The sequence below is a fragment of the Galleria mellonella genome, unplaced genomic scaffold, assembly GCF_026898425.1.
Source record: "Galleria mellonella isolate WM207_F2 unplaced genomic scaffold, CSIRO_AGI_GalMel_v1 utg65, whole genome shotgun sequence".
Lineage (NCBI taxonomy): Eukaryota > Metazoa > Arthropoda > Insecta > Lepidoptera > Pyralidae > Galleria > Galleria mellonella.
Window position 1 is genome coordinate 12,639,851 of NW_026442138.1, and position 18,330 is coordinate 12,658,180.

Here is an 18,330-nt window from a genome sequence, read left to right on the forward strand (position 1 = left end):
CATTCTAATAAAAAAGACAAAATATTTTCTTAACGATCACTTACATATATTACACACATATATTGTATACAAAATTTCATCACAATCCAATTATTTCGGTTATATGTTTATGAATCATATTGTTTTTTCTGTGAAATTTTCTGATCATCTCCAAATATTGTTCAATTTAAGTTTAAAAATAAATCACACTAAAGAAGTCCTTTTATAAATTTAAAAAATAATTTAACAATTTAAACTCCTATACAAATTTACTACTTAAACATATAAAACTTACATAAACAATTTGAAGAGATACCTAACTTCAATAGATTTCAATTAGTCGACAGACATCTTTAAAAGCTTTAGAGAACTAGTAAGCTTAAATTTGATTGAAATATTCTGTCTCAGAACGTATTTAGTTGTCGAAACTATAATATGTTTTATAAATATTCAATTAAAATAAAGGTGAATTCTTTTTATGCCCTTTTTGAAGAACCCCAAATTGTATTATAGTATTTAGTTATAAAGGTATAATAGCAAGGGCGTCAGAGCCTATCGATTTATTTATTTATTTGACGACCAACATAAGATACAGAGAAACATTTTAATACAACACACTAGTGGATTAGGTCTAACAGTTCTTACATTTAGAAGCAAACACAGCATGCTTTGTGTTTAAGAAACATTAAAATGGAATTAAATGTCATTAAATGAATAAAAATATTAGCAATATAAGTAAATAATAGAAATTGTGATTAAAAACTGTGATTTGCTACGTTTTCTACAGTAGTCGTTTATTTAATTTTAACAACAATAAAACTGACTCTGACTTTAACTTTACTATCAATAACGAACAAACAAAACATAATTATACTCTAAGAAATAATGAAAACTCCACTATATACATTATGGGACATGAAAAAATAAGAATCTTATTTTCGCATGTGGGGTCAAATAACAATCTGTCATATTTTGACCCATTGGGATTTTTCTTTGTCTTACTCTCCCATCTTGTAGATTTTATGCATTGGTCTTATGGTGTCCCTTATAATAAAATATGTGTAACGAAGGAACATGACATATTTTCTTATTCAATTAATCAGCCGTATAGTATATTTTGGGTCTTATTATACCTATAATGACCTTCTAATATGTCAAGCTCACATTATCAACAACTGTCGCCTTTGACTATCCCATCTGAGATTATTGGCGTAATTGTACTTTTTAACCGATTGCTAAATTGGACATAAAAAGATAATAAAAAGTTTGAAAAAATTAAGCTTCCGATAGCTACATCTGATGAGATTCAAACCCGCTTATCATAATTGTTCGAACCAAGTTTATTCCCAGTTACATCCATGGTTGGAATACTATCAAAATCAGAAAGCAAACTGATACATACATCATTCCGCAGTGTAATTGAAGAACTATTAATGCTGTAACCAGCAGCGTTATAGTATTTTAAAATTTATTAAAAATTTTCAAGTAAAAAATTAGCATTTTTCTACAGAAATTTTTGGCACAATATATATCTAGCCTAAATAGCTTAATGAACTTTAACAAATGAGGTGTTGTTAGGTTTATCCTAAAAATCTGTGTAATGGATATTGTTGCGTAATGATGGACGTGTTCATATTCTAATGATGTGCCAGTACGTATATAATACTTGAATCATAAAGTACTGTAACATATTTGATCAACAGGCAAAGATATTTGAATCAAATCGAACTTATGCAAAGGTCTATAGAATTTTAAATCGACTTCGAGTTTTCTAGAACAATATGTTGGCTTAACTTACCACACTCTTACTCAGAATGGCCCAATAAGAAAAAAAATGCAGAACTGCAGAAACCTACTAAGCTTTTATTCGTTTTCAATTATATTAAATATTTTTTTCACTGAATGGAAGGCAATATTCATCGAGAAGACGTGTCAAGGCTCGATGTAACAGATAGTCGACATCAGCAGAAAACTTTGCTCATAAACATGTCGGGTGACTTACAAAGTAGGTTGGGGGGAGTCAGTGCTAGCTATTACACCGGTGTGTAAGAGAATTTTAATAGAGATCCCAGCATTGTTTCAATGAATAATATGCAATTTAAAACAGAGCAGCGCGAATTATCAATGAAGATCTTTGTAATGTAACATAAAGTAGGCCGTACAGCGATTTACCAATGTAAATTTTGATTCCCTGTTAATTCAAATTGCGACTTCTTGACTAATCGAAATCGGATCTGAATATTTTAGATAGTAGCTATATATGTTTGTATATTTAATTGGAAGAACTGTAAACATAAACAACAATTTAACTATGCAGCAGGATTATGGGCAAGAAATTGTTTATTATCTGGTTCGTCAAGGTAACTAATAGTTTCCATTTTACATACATTTCCTATTTTCCTCAAGTTCATAAGTTGATCAATGGAAGTAGATGTAGTAGTGATAATCAAAATACAATGTTAAGTATTTACTTATTTATGGCATTTGACATAGCCTGAGCATGTCTAATATTTTGTTTCATAAATATGTATAAGTAGATAAGATTTCTAAGACGATATTATTTAATCTAGATTTTAATTCCTAAGAGCATATTAATAGATTAAAAGTTATTTATACACCCCAGAAAGACAAACAAGCTGATGATCCAACTGATGGAAAGTGATACCCGTCGTTTACTGACATATGTTTTAAATACACAAAGAGAATTATAAGTAGATTGCTACATAATTTTTCATAAATACCTACTACAACAAGCAATATTATTTGCTATTGAAAGTACTTAACTGCACCATATTACTTGAACTTATCTTGGTTTCCTGAGAATGTTGATAAAGTAAGTTTAAAACTTGAGTAAGTTTAATTACTCTACTATAAAGTTTAGCATTATCTAGATACAGATTCGTTAAAGTAACTTCCAAATGATTAAGAACAATGATTGGATATAAAAGAACTTTATTATCGAAAGAACGAGAGATGAGAATAGAGAATAAACAACTAAAGCTATAAAACATCGGGCTAATGACATACCTGTAGTAATCAATACGGATAGGAGTCTTAACGAGAAAGATTCTTAAGTAAATGCCATCATATAGAACGACAATGGTGAATTGATACCATACATGAGCAATATCTTATAAGTAGATGCCGATATTTTCTAGAATCATTCTTTATAGCCACATGACAGGTTTATTGATGGCAAGGAAGAAAGAACTAATGATATGAATAATATTTATCGAGATTTTATTAGGAAATATTAGTGTTACAATGCATGAAATGTAATTAGAAACTAGCTCAATATTTTGTTTGTACAAACATTTTTGTTGGAAATTTTTAATGTCTATAAATGATTAAGCATTATTATAACATAGATTATTTCCGGATAGAGTAAATTTAATTCCTAAGTGCCTTATCTAAGAAAATGACAAAAATATATCCTATTTGAAAGAGAAAGTCTATTATCAAACTTTATAATTAGTAATTAGATAAATCCAATATCTAAACTGATAAGACTCTGATATAGTACGATCATAACATTAAGTTTTGACATAATTTGCTTTCAAAATGGCCGCTCTGTAATAGGGCTGTCGTCCGACAAGGTGTTTTCCAAAGTTTTCTTCGTTTATCTACGACAAGCTTAACTTTGGATAAGAAAGTATGATTAATAACATACTTTATTAACCCTCGTCGTGGAAATTTATAGAATGAATTGAAATAGAACAGAGAAGATTACAACAGAAGAAGAAAATTTATCACTGAATCTGTTATATTTGTTGTTATATTTTATTTGTGATATTAAGCATAATTCGAATGACAATTAGCTAATTCAGAAACTATGGTAATTATCAAATATTTACTACAATTTATTCTAAATAGGTTGCCTTCAACAATGATGTGAACAGATTTGTATACACTGTGAAATAAAAAACAAGTAATAATGATTTTTAAGTAGTCAAAATAAAGACCAATTTAGAGGTGTAGACTGATTCGATTCTTTTCGATCTTAGCAAGGTAATGCAGATTAGGGCATAATAAAATTGCTTATTATATTCATATTGAGAGAGAACAAATTTTTATTTGACAATGATACTCGTTCATCTGCGTAAATATGTTTTTTATCTCATAAAAATTCCATTGAATTCATAACGGGAATACCATAAGTATTTTTAATCACTTTTTCTAAGAAATCAAGATCAATGTATGTATATTATTTTTTATTTTTAAATAAATTGAAGTGCTGTTAATTTATACATTGATAAAATTCCAAATAACTTTGGCCACAATACGGTATTTGTTAAATTTATTTCTTTCTTTTCAAGTGAAAAACTCATTTTAAAACGATATTTAGAATTACATATTAAATCATAGAATGTAATAGTCTATGTAAAATAAAGTATTTACCATTTATTCGTGCATTAAGCAACAAACAGCAGAATTCATTAGTTAGTAAGTTTGTTGAGGCCCAATTTTAATAGATCCTTAAGTAATTTCCTAATTATAAAAATCATGTTAAAGACCATCATAAATGAACAATTAATCTTAAATAGATACCGAGTGAAAAATTAAGCGCTTCATAATTTCTTTTTAAACTATAGTTTTAAATTGTGCACATTTTTCTTAGAGCCAACAATGTTAGACTCCTGTATAAAGGCAAAAGTTTAACAGAAGGAAATAAAACGAAGTTTTTGAACTATAACGCAACAAATCTGCAATCTGCAGTAATGCTAGTGTCCCTTGGTGTACTAGTGTAAAACACTTAACAACTTTTCTCAGAGTCGCTCCTCACAGAAAACTCTAGAACTTTTTTAAAGGCAATTTCTGACTTTCAACAGTTTCTAGTTCCGTGTACAAGTTGCGTAATTATGATGCCAACTCTAGGGTTGTCAGTCTAATTTTTTCCTTCAATTTACAGTCAACTTACCGAGATACTAAAATGTAAGTTCTTGGATCTTTTATGTTAGAATTTCAAATCTAGAAGTTGAGAAAGGAAATTTCTGGTCATTATTCTTAGATGTCGTTTTCTGGCATCTGTTTTTTATAGTAATTTAAATATTATTTAACACTTTTTTTTATACGTAAAGTATCTACAACAAAAAGCTAAAATAGTTAGTCAATTTTAAACTTAAATTGATGATTTATAATAATTTTTTAATACATTTGTATGCACTATAAGGCGGCAGATAGTATTTATGTAAACAGATATGTATTAATAAGTACATAAAAATATTTAAAAAATTTTATGCTATCAGCAAAATTAATAAGCTCAAGAATTTTAATTTCTAGATATGAAAATAGAAAATAAGTGAATAACAATCGACGACAGATTACGGGCACTTACGGGATTAAAGATTACTAATCAAGTGCCAGAACTCTAAACCGATAAAAATATATATATTTACATTTTGAAGCAAAAATTATTAAAATCTAAAAGAGGAACAAAACTGTATGCTAAATATAGACTTTGATATTCAGAAATACATTTGCGCACCCGTGAGAAAAGAGGTTTGTTATAAATAAAGGATAGAAGTAGGTTTTCCAGAGGTCTAATGCCAAGTATTATCTAGCGAATAAAAAATATTTCCCGACGCTATCCAGGGGAAAATCGCTCGTTGAATTCCAAATGAGCAACCAGAAATATTTTCTGCTAGTCGCTTGTAAATGGGGGAGACATATAAATGGATTGTTTGAAAAGTTATATCCTAATGACTTATGCTGCGTACGCTCGGGAGCGACTTTGATCGACGGCGACTCGCCAGCGATTTTATTATTTAGAGGTCCAATAGACAGAGCGAACGATTCATTGATGATGTATTATGACCACACGTATGATGTCATACAAAATTTTTGATCAAATAACTGATCACAGATCGTGAGATAAATTGTTGCTGATATTTGGTGAAACAGGATCGTTCAATCAATGGCTACTTACAACTTCTCATACAAGTATCTATTATGTTCTTTTATTCCCTATATTGTATAGTACAAATAAAAGTATACTAATTTATCCAGTCAATGACAGATGGCGAAATTGGATGCGAAAATCGTCAAGTTCAAAATTATGCTCAAACGCAGTGTTCCAACTTTAGGTAGATTTGGGCAAGATCTGACATCATTTATCCACTTAATGGAGCATGTAAATTTATCATTTTAACTATATTTTGAAATCGTTTAGCATTTAGCCTGTCATTCCTCATATATTACGTGTGTGATCTTTTAAGTTTGTCAGATTGGTCTACGAAAATGTAGCATGTACCGTCTATAAACTTTAAATCGCTGTTAATATTCACGTTCATATAATTACAAGCAAGCCGATTAAAAGTCTGCTGCAGTTGTTGCATGGAATTTGTACTTTACCATATATTGCAAAACCACCTTTTAATTTCACAATATATTTATTTTAATTATATTTTACACAAAGACTTGCACATTGGACGATTGTTGTAACGGAAGAGAGCCAAGGCAATTTTAGAGTTGTCATAGTATAATATTAAATTTAGTGTTTCCAACACATTTGGATCTAGATTAATTTTCAAGCACCATTACTACTTAACGTTGCTTTGTTCAATGCTTTTAAAGGATAGCATATATCTTTTATTGGAACTTTTAATTATTATCGTTAACTTCTTTCCTACTAATTGCTGAAATCCAATACCGTATTTGAACTAAACTAAGTTTTCACTAAGACGAAAATTATAGTTGGTTTTTAGTTTCTAAGAAAACAACGAAGAGCTTTACTTATATACTTATAGACATTAGAGATACAAAAGTGAATTAATAATCCAACTATACCATCATATGATTTAATTTCTAAAACTTTTCTATGGAACGACAACAACATACTACCACAAAACAAATAGTAACAGTCTTCGGTAAACCCCAAGGATTACTGTTGAATAATAACTACTTACTCTTTACACTCCAATTACTTCACTTCCTACTTCAAACTTTGCCTCTGTGTATTTTGCCACTTGTATAATATATTCTGATCTGAGGAGTTATTTGTCATGCTGTTCACAGTCGCCTGTTAAGTTACATAGCTTACCATCGACAGGTAATTCATTCAAATATCCATATACTCAAGAGCTTATCTGGTTATATAAGGTTTGGTTCAAAGGAGTTTTCTAGCTTCTGCGAACGGTCAGGTTGGAGAATGAGTTTCCTGCCAAGATTCTTCCACTGTCAAAACGATGTACATAGTTTCTTGAGAATAGGAAATACATATGTAATATTTCTGGTATTACAGTTAAATCTAAATTCTTTATAACTTTTTATTATTAAATAAGTCTAATACATTATCGGAAAAATACAAAAAAGAAAATAACAGAATTATAAGTTACCAAGATCTGTCTCTTATGAAACAGTCACTATACGTATTACATAAAAAATGGTTTGAAATAACCCTTAAAAGGGGTGCGAAGTTAGCCACTTTTCGCTAACATTATTGACCGTTCATCTTATTTGAGGTTTTATTCATTATTTTTGTTATTCTCGCCGCCTCTCGAATACCAATTGTGTTCAATTGTTGTTTTCTTTTCATCCCGGGAACCCCTCGATCCGTTATAATTTTTGAGATGGACTTTACTTCTTCGTTTCGTTGGGTATTGTTATTTTATTGTTAGTATTCCCCCGATAAAACGTGTGACTCCGAAATATTGTATTGAAAACGCTTATTGTTCAAGTGCTTGGGGTAAATTTGAAATGTGAAAATATTTGAAGACGATAATTCGTTGATAAGGCCATGTCTCGAGATGGCTTTTAAGTTTCTGAGATCAAATGGGCAAAAAAGGCAATCCTTACATTTTTATCTTTTTATCCCATGATGGTCTGGTATTTTGCATTTTTTTTATAATTCTTACCAGTTTCGACGTGAAAGCGTATCAAACAAAGTCACTTTCGCATTTATAATATTAGTTAGGATAGCTAAAACTTGCTTAATAACTTGAAATCAATGTACTATCAAATACCTATATATAATATCAAATACCTGCTTCTCGTCCTAGAATTTTGAGATAGACCAGGCCACGAATATTTAAGACAGAACCCAGAGCACTTAGGCATACGCCAACTCAGAAAAGTTCATTTCCAAAAGTATTTCGGCAGATAAACTTGGGAGTACATTTTCATAAAGCCACGTGCACGTTGCCCTTTTCGTGGGCAAATCTTTAGGAATGTATCTTTATTTGTCTTGAAGAGACAGATGAGTTATACCTCCAAATAACCAAAACTTCACAAGTGTTCCTTTTGCTCTCATAGTGTGGAATCGTGGCGTATCACTGCAATGCAATGCAATCCATAAGCTCCAATTACGGTTAGTCTTGCGGATAGGATTTGCAAAAACAAGAAACCAATGTGCCTGCGCAATTAAGGTCGACAAGTTCTAGTATTAATAATTACTGATAGTAGAGTACACGGTAACTTATTATAATATAATTATACTTGTTTTGACAACAATGCTCAAACTTCTAAGAGCTTTGTCCTTACTTTGTGTAGAAGCGTCTAGAGAATTTGTGGTCTCTCTGTTAGTTACATAGTTTCTGATATAATTGAGTAGACGTGCAAACTTTAGTAGGTACAAATCTTTATAAACAAACAATCTTCCTATATTAAAATTGTAAACTGGAGTTATTTTTGTCCTTGCACTGATGAAGCAAGAATGCAGTGTACCATCACTCCTTTTGATATCTAAAATATCGTGAGAGGTGACTAGGGAACCAAGCATAGTACAAATTAATGGAAAAATATTGCTGGTTCCGGGTCTAATGGCCTAATATACGCTATCAGTTTAACTTCTACGTTGTCTTCCCTGGAAACCATCGTAGTTAAAGTTGAATTTTTAAACATTCATGACAATGAACTAACGTATATAGATAGCGCAGGTTAGGTTACTGTATCATTTTTATCTCAAAAAAATTACAATAAAGATCAAGACATAAAAAGCTCAACATAAGGGGCATCAATGAAGAATAGTAGGTAGAATTTACATCAAATAATCTACTATCGTTTAAAGAAGTATCGCATGTAGAGCCCGTATGTTTTTCTTAACCAGTTTTTACTGTCATATCTTCTATCTCAGCTTAAGAATCAGACAATCGTTGTGATATGTAGCATTTATTTATTGCAGCTTATAAAATTACCCGCATTTAACAAAAAAGCAGTACCTTATTCCATATATGAGAGGTATCATAAGCGGTACAGTATATGTGTATGTCGACCATGATACCTCTGTTATGCCCATACTACAGTCTGTAATATATGCGATGGATACCACTTTCCATCAGGTGGGCCATCAGATTGTTTGCCACTCTAAGTTGTATAAAAAAGCCAGCCATTTTTTAGTATTGTGATCTTTCCTTGTAGTTCTTTAACTGAGTTTACAACATTTTTGGGGGAATAATAAATAGTGTCTGATCGAGCGATGGCCAACAGCGACCCTATTTGAACATCACCAAAGCCTAACTGTGGTTGCCAACACGCTTGCCAAGTATGGCAACTACAGAAAACACTCTCCTTATGAGGGAGGCCTATTTATTTATTTATTTATTCATTAGTACAAATATGTGTACATGGACTTAATGCTAAAAGCATTCTCTTCCAGTCAGCCATAGGGAAGTGTCGGAATACTCGAATGCGATACTAGTAATTATTGATATACATACATACTAAAATTACATATATATAAACGAATAAATATATATAAATAACAAATAAACTTACACATATATGACATATACTATATTATACACGAAATTGAGAATAATACAAAGCACTTACTGCTCGGATAAAGTAAAAAAGTGAGCGTGAACGTTTTTTTTGAAAGACAGTTCAGCAGTAGACAGTAAATAGCTGATATGAATATAGATCTGTCTATTTATTACCACCTACCTGTACCTTGTTATTTTAGTCTTTGAATACTCAGTGTTCTAAGTTTGGAAATACTTGTGCCACTATATAATAACACAATATTGCGTATTACTTCCGAATTGTTACCAAGACAATGATTATCATTCTATATTTGTTACGTCCTCTTGAATAATATTGAAATATTGATAACGTTACGGAAATATCTTGGAAATTGAAACGTAATAAAGGTGAGATAATATACAAAATTACAAATTCAATACAATTTGCCGCTCGAGAAGTTTTGGTATTACTAAAAATGCTTCTTTTACGAGTATGATTTTATTTGTATTGTCACTAGCGTTTATCCGTAACTTCGCCTGCGTGGACGGAGTATTTGAAGTGATCAGATAAAGGTAGCTTATATGTATATGTGAATTTCGGAATGTCTGGTCGAGCCATTAAAACTGGTGGATGACATCTAGCGATATCTACACATATATCTATACATATATTGGCCCAATAACATAATATATATATATCGGTTATCCAATATATAATATTGAAAAAAAGAACCCGCTCGAAATGAATATAGATATCCGACTGGTATGGGCGACATCGCAATGGATGGTCATCAATGTTCAGAAGAACTCAGTATATAGATATTAGATATTACCTATCTCTAATTAAAACCAATAACTTGACGCATCCAGCTATTCAGTTAGTATAAGATGCTAAAACATTTTTGACCTGTTTGACACATATTTCTTTAGGAAAAGTGATTAATTTCACTGACTATAATAAGAACTTTCTTAAAGGTATTCTTCATAAATGACTCCGATATTTATCATACCAATACTATGAATGCGAAAGTTACTCTCTTTACTGTCTTTCTATCTGTTACCATTAAAACACTAAACCAATTTTGATGGAATTTGATAGAGAAATAAATTGAATCTTGGAGAAGGTCATAGACTAATTTTTGTTACAATAATAAAACTTGAAGGATATGAAATACAGGATGAAAATGTGCATAAGAAATCAATCATTTCTCAAGTAAAAGATATGGAACTCACTTTTGAAGCCGCGACACAGACTAAGCCGCGTACATCAGTTAGTTATATATAAATATAATGACAATTATATAAATCTTTTAATTTCTTATACAATAGTATGGACAGTAGACTCGGGATTAAAGAGTTGACTTCGAAAACTGCAACTTGAATACTCTGGACCGAGTCCAAGTGAAACGCAACAAGTTTTATGATAAAATCTCAAGTACCATTCGAGGATATCCTTGAATATTAAATATTTGATACACAAAAATTATGACATGATAACTCCAATATTTAATATATATCGGTTTTTTTTTTCTAGATAAGCATTCAGACTCGCTAATTCTTTGTACATGCGCATTCTAAAGATATTGATGTATATAATGATGCTAACTATAAAGCAAGTAATTACTACGTTATTTAAAAGTCGGCACCGCTCTTATATTGACGAAACTGAAAAATGAATCTATGCAACCATCTAGAGCTTTCAATACAATAAAATATATAAATATTCATAGTAATGTACTAATGTTTATAACATGCTTATGTCCAAAATCACCAGAGCGAAACTTTGAACGAAAAAGGTTAACTCTATCCTACTCGTGTTTGTACTGAAAAGTAGAAATGCTTGCATAGGTGTGTTTTGGTTTTAAGAAATATAGCAGTGGATTTACAGGGTATGGAGGCATAATAGCATAGTGCTCAAGAATGCTGGGAACCTACGAGAGATATCATGGAAATCAGTGCATTATGTGATAGTCATGATACTGTTTATGAATATAGGCGACGGTTACCGTTTGCTATTCGAAGTATCACAAAAAATATGAATATTGATACCTTATCTCAATATCTTAGCATTGTAAAATCGTTATTGTATTTTATTTTATTTTATTTAATATAATAAACTTATAATTATACGATGTTTGTACATAGGAGATACTTAAGAAAATAATAAAAAAGACGGGGTCTTAATAAGATCTATAGATGCCAAAATAATAATTTTAGAAATTTTGTTTGCCTGTCTGTCAATCAGTTTGTCTATAAATTTGTTCCGGTATCATGAAAATACTACTGCACAAAATAAGATGTAGTTTTCATAGTTTTATTTCTAGAAGTCTAACTTAAAATTTGATGTATAGTTTATCTTGATACACTGTCTAAAAATGGCCTATTTCATTGGTTTTCTTACTTGTGAAATTCACATATACAAATTCAGTGTATTTTCACATAAATACAAAAAATGTAGCGGGCAAAAAGCTTTTGTATCATAAAAGACCTAACTACATATTTTATAATGTACAGTTTTCAAAATTCAATAAACTGGTTGCATAGATTTCTTTTTTGTTCGAAGTGACGCGAGCATGATGTGGATAGATGGGACGATGGGTAAGCGATAGTGTATAACCACATTTTCTCTTTTTATCGAACAAGGAAATTAAGGGCGTGGATACATATATACAAATACACTCGTTTCGAGCTGTCGCATTGCGGTCCTGATAATTTACCATTCTATACGGACTATTTTGTCCGGCATACCGTGTGGTCAAAACTTTAAAAGTATAACTATTATTGTGTTACAAATGACTGTATTTGATTCATGAATACGAAATTTAAAATTCGAATTCTTTTGACAAAAATATCGACAATTTATTGGATACAAAAACTATTTGCTAAAGTCCTGTGACTGTACTGTTGCCTAGTTTTTGTTTTAAAAACTTTTTAATGAAGCGGAAGTGCAATACCTACATGCTATTAGCGTGTGGAACTTTTGACGATTAAATAACACTGACTGAGGTATTTTTTTGCAGATATTAATAATAATAAATTCATTATCTCCAACAATCAGTTTTACCAGAGGGAGACTTTGTACAAAAGTCGTTTGCTTGACTACCTCTGTCCCATTCGTGTTTCAACCGTAAAGCAGTTGTGTTCGCATGGCTGTGTTTCGGTTTGAAGGATGAGATATGGCGTGAATTTACAGGGTACAGAGGAATAACATCTGAATCCTCAGAAATGGCAACGCATGGGGGGTAATATGGGCGAAACAGTATACTCTGTTATGTCCATAGTACGAGTACTGCTCATGTCTAAAGGCAACGGTTACCACTTTCCATCAGGTGGGCCGTCAGCTTGTTCGCCATTCTAAGTTGTATAAAAAAATCAGTTACAAAATCTTTAAAAGGTAGTACCTTAAAAAGGTAATACAAAATTTGGCATTTGTCTCTGAGAGTCTGGTGCCCGAGTTAGGTTAAAATCTGTGTTAAAGGTCACCAAATTGTCACAGATGAGGAACTTTGTATAAATAAAAAAATACAATAAATTAGTTTGTGCTAGAAACAATAGAATATATAATTTTCAAACTAAATACTCTTGCAATTTTGCCTATTTACAAAATATACTAATTTACCCTTAGTCGATAAGCTTGTAACATTATTCTATATTATACATACATACATATCTGACATGTCTGCTATTAGGTTAAGTAGAAATAATAGAACGACAAATGTATAGATTCAAACAGACCTCATTCACATTACTCAATATAATATCTGAACTATAATATTGATGGTTTCCCGCCAAAAACATCAAAACGAAATAACTGTCGCACTCGAATTGAAATTCCAAATTTGAATTCATTATTGTTTTAAACATAGGTAGATGAAGAAGTAATATAAATCTTAGTTTTTTTTTTTTAACTAAGACCATCTACATACATTCTTATTATTAATCGACTTCAAACAGGGCGTTCTTAATTCGATTGCATTTTTTTATGTTTGTTACATGTAACTATCTGTTCACTTGTAAACCGATTCGAAAAATACTTTTTTTTTTATCTAAAAGCATACACCTATAAATTGGTCACATAGAAAATTCTTCAAATTCAATTTAGTAATGTAGTTCTTAAATCAAAATAATTAGTTTTACCGCAATTAAAATCGATTTTTATTGTGAAAAATATTTTTTATTAATATTATAAAAAAATATGTAAAAGAGTTTGTTTGTTTATTAATTACCTTATAGCACCTCAACGATTTAACCAATCACTATGAAATTTTATATATCCATACCATATGGGATGGAAAGGGATATAGGCTACTTTTGGTCCTGGGAAGTAAACATGTCGCGGGTATAAACTAGTATATCTATAAAATAGATACACCTGTAAATTTCTCACCCGTAACTGCTCTAAGTAATTAACTTGTGATTTTTCAAAAATAGTCACCTTCCTGTAAATAATTAATCGTTAATCGATCGATTAGATGATTACGATGCACGTGTAAATATTTACAAACAGGTGTAAAGACGACCATGGACAAACAAATTCTATTTTATTACATTCTATTTTCAAATAGCTGTAAAGAAACAAAAAACATAGATTCCATCACGCCGAAAGTGAATTGCCCACATTTATTTAGATTTCCAATAAATTGCACGGCTCTGTAAAGATTTACTTCCTAATAGGACGCCATTTTTATACACCCACACACACACACAATATTCACATACACATTATTTCGCATTTTTTTTTACTCAAAAATATTTAAGTATTTAATTTAACGTACATGACAAAGGTACAAATGGCGGATATAGCACTTAATACCGTGTAAGATGTAAAAGTTTTTTTTTTGAGCAACCTATAGAAGGTTACTCAAAAAATACTATTTTAATTATTGTTTTACATTGGACTGTGTGATACTTTGTATGAAATATGAATCTAAATTATTAAGAATAAAAAGACCAAGATACAAAATAGCTCTCTTGCTATAAGTATTGGATACCCTAACCGTTACTAGTCTTTTATTAGGTTTTTTTATTTCAACGTATTCGTCTCGCAGTGTATCAGGTACAGCATTATTGTGCTACGTTGTAACAATCCACGCAATTGTATTGTTATAAATACTATTATAATACTAACTTTGTAATTTTTAGAAAACCAAAGCCAATACGTTTATGTTATAAATGTATAGAACGAAATAAAAAGAAACGCGCGTTGTATATGCCACAGGGAATTTAGCAAACCCCGCTTTGAAATGAGTGGTAATAGCAGTATGCAAAACAGCGATTGAAGCGCTCATCTATACCACGACACTCGGGGGACCATCGATTTTTTAAAAAAGGAAAACAATATTTCTTACGCAGAGTACGTACCGATTTTATTTTTTTTTTATAATTTGAATATCGAATTTTTAATAGCCAGAACCAATATAACACAGGAATATACTTCTTCGTTGTGGATATTATACGTTTCTCGAACATACGTTACGTTTCTCAGACAAAATATCCGCGTTTTAAAGTAACGCATTTTATATTATTACTAGCTGTTTCTTGCGGCATTGTACGCGTAAATTAATATAATAATGAGTTTATATAATATACAAATATCAAGAAAAAATATATAGTATAGATAATAACATAGATAAATTATATTTAAAATATACCGATGTACCCAATTTCATTGAAATCTGTTGAGCCGTATAAGCGTGATTGAGTTATAAGTATACAAACGTCTTTACACGCTTTCACATTTATAATATTTTTTTTTTTACTTTTAAATTATTCTTATTACGTGAGTAAAACTAATTCATTATAATAATATTGTCTTTTATCTATTTGTTACCCGTCTATAAAAGCTTCAAATTAGTCAGCGGGCTATGGAGAGGGCTATGCTCGGAGTTTCTTTGCGTGACAGAATGCGAAATGAGGTTTTTTACAAAAAAAAAAAACCAAAGTGACTTACACAGCCCGAAGGATAAGCATGCTGAAGTGACAATGGACTGGTCACATAGCTCGAAAACCTAACAATCGATGGGAAAGAATGGATTCCACTAGATGGAATAACGACCTCGAATGCATTGCAGAAAGTCAGTGGACGCAAATACCTTAAAACCGTTCCTCATTGGAGTTTATGTTCAGCAACGGACAGATCAGGGCTGAGATGATGATGATGATGATAAATGTTAATTATAATAATCTAGTTCATATTATATGGAAATTAATGAGAAAAAGCTCTTGTCTGAGAAAAACAACTATTATACATTGTTACAACACACAATAATTAATCTAAGTCTTGCACTAACACGTGTAAAAGTTTTTCACTAGACGAAAAAAACCTAGTTTTGAGTGAGAATTCTCACTATCCCCAACTTCCTTCGGTTTTATATGTTGTTATTAGTTAGTTATGTTAGTTGTTCTTATAAGAAGGGATAAGAGTGAAAACTTTTACTCTTCTAAAAATGTCTATATTTGTGGATTAAGTATACCTAAATAGTTTAATTCTACTTTAGTTTAGTAAAATTTCTAAAACATGCACATTTTCTAAACCTTAATAATGATAATAATAAAGTACTACATGATTCACTGTTTAGGATAAAAGGTTGACTGGTAGAGGATGCTACTAGCATTATGTCCGCCTTTCTTTCAACAAAGTTATTTAAATAAATAAATCAAAATAATACACATTTTTAATACCAATGAATACGTAAAATTAGTACGTTTTACAATCAATAAATAGACTCAATTTGGGCAACGAAAAAAGAAAATGTAACAAAAAAAAAAATAAACAGCGTACCTACATTTATTAACGAAACGGCCGATCGGAAATGTAAAATTCGATAATACCGTTGACTTTTATCGAATACGTTTCCAAATAAAACTCTTATCTTCATTAAATCCGTACAATTCCGGAGCACGTACTACAAATACAATGGCGTGCAATACCTTAAAATCGACCGAATTTGTCCCGAATGTCCAGGGCGAGTGCTGTACACTGGCGTTATCGAAAAACTATAAAACAAAACCTTTTCATTTTGCAAACGCCATAACGATTCGCCTCTGTGGAAGTTTGCAAATCCATGAGCTGAATTAAAGAGCAGTACTAAGAAGCTTCGAGATTTTATGGTGACTGTCTCGGGTGGGATTCACAATAAAATACTATTTGATTGTGTATTCGCGGACGATATTGTATCTTATTGTCATTGCTGTTACATTGATTTTCGCTCGTAACTCTCCCTCGAGTTTCTCCTATCTGTGTGTAATGAGTCACAAAACATCGGTTTAGTGTGTTTCGCCTGGTTATCGCAGGTCGTCGTTGACATTAAATTGTTGTTTACATGGCCTTTTGAAGTTTACATTTTTATGACTACAATGATTTATTTCGTTGCAAGTATTTCATGACTTGCAACTCTTTTAATGACTTGCACTATTCAGAGGATAGCAGCAACGAGGACGAGAAGATCCTGTAACAACCAACTACCACGGCACAAGATACAACTACACATGTCCAATAGCACCTTTACTACTGTTGAAGGCATGACGCCTACAAAGGCACACGAAACTTCTTCATTACTGAGTGAAACTTGTTTATTAGCTAAAATTGTTTACAACTGCCAAAATTTAACACACGATCTATCGATAGAGCTTATCGGTACTGTTAGTGCCCATCTATACTGTAAATTTTAACTGCGTGGTTTTCCGCAAAATTCCGTAATTTATGGCAATATATGAAGATATACGCACTGCGGAAAAAACCGCACTAATATTGCTGCTCTTCTAATTGACATATCAATAAATTGGTTGCAGATCTTTGTTCCCTTTAGTTAGCCAAATTTGTGAAGAAAAATTTACCTTCCTGATCAGGATTACCAATTTACCATTTAGTAAGAAGTTTGAGGCTCTTTATTTATGTACCATCAGTAGGATTTAAGAACTGTGCTCTTGTCAGTGGAGCTCTTGTCACTCACTACAATTTTCAGCAAATCTCTTCATCTCTTGATCGTCGATTGCTTGGGTACCTCTGTCCCATTCGTATTTCAACCGTGAAGCAGTTGTCTTTGCATAGCTGTGTTTCAAATTGAAGGGTGGGTTATGGCGTGAATTTACTGGGTACAGAGGACATCTAAGTCCTCAGGAATGGCAACGCATGGGAGGTATCATGGGCGAAACAGTATACTCTGTTATGTCCATGGTACTGCTCATATCATTAGGCGACGGTTACCATTTTCCATCAGGTGGGCCGTCACCTTGTGTGTCATTCTAAGTTGTATAAAAAAAAAGTAGACATACTGTCTCTGTAATTATCAAGACCTTCACTTATCAGGTCCACACAAGTATAGTCAAGATGTATGTATGTTACACATATTTACAAATAGCTAGTGTAATTTGTATGGGTGCTTACTGTTAGTTAAATGGCACATTAAATATTTACCAAAACGTTTAAGTAAACGTTTTCCAGAGGCAGTCTTTGCACAATAGTAATTTGCACGGGCCCCTTTGTTGCTCTCGTGTTTCTGCCATAAAGCAGCTGTGCGTGCGGAAGTAAAAATAAGATACAATACCGAAATTACGAAGTATAGAGGAATAACACTTGAATCTTCGAAAATGGCAAAAAAAATCAATGACGTCATAGTTCCATCTTCTCTTATTCATAATTCCATCTGTTGGATAAAAAGAAGGGTGAAGGACA

General features: G+C 31.5%; 1 protein-coding gene across 1 annotated transcript in view; it reads right to left on the bottom strand.

Moving 5' to 3' along the window:
* Window positions 1–18,330, bottom strand: part of LOC113514026 (hemicentin-2) — a 449,165-nt gene that overhangs the window by 287,811 nt on the left and 143,024 nt on the right. The window lies entirely within an intron of this gene.